Here is a 1240-nt window from a genome sequence, read left to right on the forward strand (position 1 = left end):
GCAGGAAGCTGAGGAGAGGGTGTGGGCACACCAAGAAGGGGCCCAGGCTGCCAGTGCCCAGAGTCTGATCCTGAGCTCCCCGGAATAGCCATCACCCTCAAGGAGTGGGCAGGGTTAGTGGAGGATGGGAAGGAAGAAAATGTCTCTCATTTGCAGTGACCAGACTTCAAATCTATAAATAGCCATCAGAAAGAGAGTGGAGAGAGAAGGAAGTCATTTGCAGGCTTACATTTAATTCAACAATGGCCTTTTTCTTCCTTGTGAGACAAGCTATTTGATTCTATTCAAACTGAGGGGAAAAAAAAGGAAAAAAGAAAACCCACACCACCTGGAATTACCAACTAACCTATTCATCCTCTTGATGTATCTCAGGACCAGGACTTTATGCCCCAGGTGGTCCTTGCTGAGGGCAGGTACCAGCGGGCGGCGATGGGTGTACAGCAAGGACAGAGAGACCCAGGCCCCTTCCTCCCTCTTCCTCCAACAGAGGTACCTGCAAAACTAATCCGCGCCGGCAGCCAGCGAGGGAGACATTCATTAGCAGACCTGGTCTTGCATAATTTAGTAGTTGGCATTAGCAAATTAAGTCTGCCTGGCTGGCCTCTCTGTAATGGCCCTTAGAGGAATCGTGAGGAGACACAGCAGTTGGCTGGAGATGATAACTAATAACAACAACAATAAGTTGCTAATGAGACTTTACAGTTTCTCCTTCCACTCACGTTGGCTCGCTTGTCTCTCACCGCTGTAGAAGAGGAAAGCGAGTCTGATAGTCTCACATCAGCGGACAGTGAAGCTGAGACCCAGGAGGCCTATAGACCAGAGAGGGAGCTGTCCTGGAACCTGCCTCTGTCTGGGGCCCCTGTTGCCTGCCTGGGGCTGTCCAGTGTGGGTGCTGAGCTCAGGGCCCTGGCTCCTGCAGGAGGCCTGAGTGACCTTTCAATGACCAGGGCTCCAGCAGCACCCACAGCAAAGGCCCTGCTCTGCCCTCAGCCTCCTCAGGGAACCTCAGTCCTAGTTGGCTGAAGCGAATCCTTCCATTAAGAACAACAGGGTGACGTTCATGTTTGTTGATTACTTACAGCCACCAAGCACTCTTCTCTACCCTCTCCCTATTTTTTTTTTTAATTGTCTGTGTTCTTGGCTGGGGGAGAGAGTGAGACAGAGAGAGAGGGCGGGGTGGGGAGAGAGAAAGCACCCCTCTAAGGGGTATGGCCATGCTGCAATCCCTTTTCCTCCACTC

This window comes from Tupaia chinensis, unplaced genomic scaffold (genome assembly GCF_000334495.1).
Source record: "Tupaia chinensis unplaced genomic scaffold, TupChi_1.0 Scaffold148557_1, whole genome shotgun sequence".
In the NCBI taxonomy this organism is placed as follows: domain Eukaryota; kingdom Metazoa; phylum Chordata; class Mammalia; order Scandentia; family Tupaiidae; genus Tupaia; species Tupaia belangeri.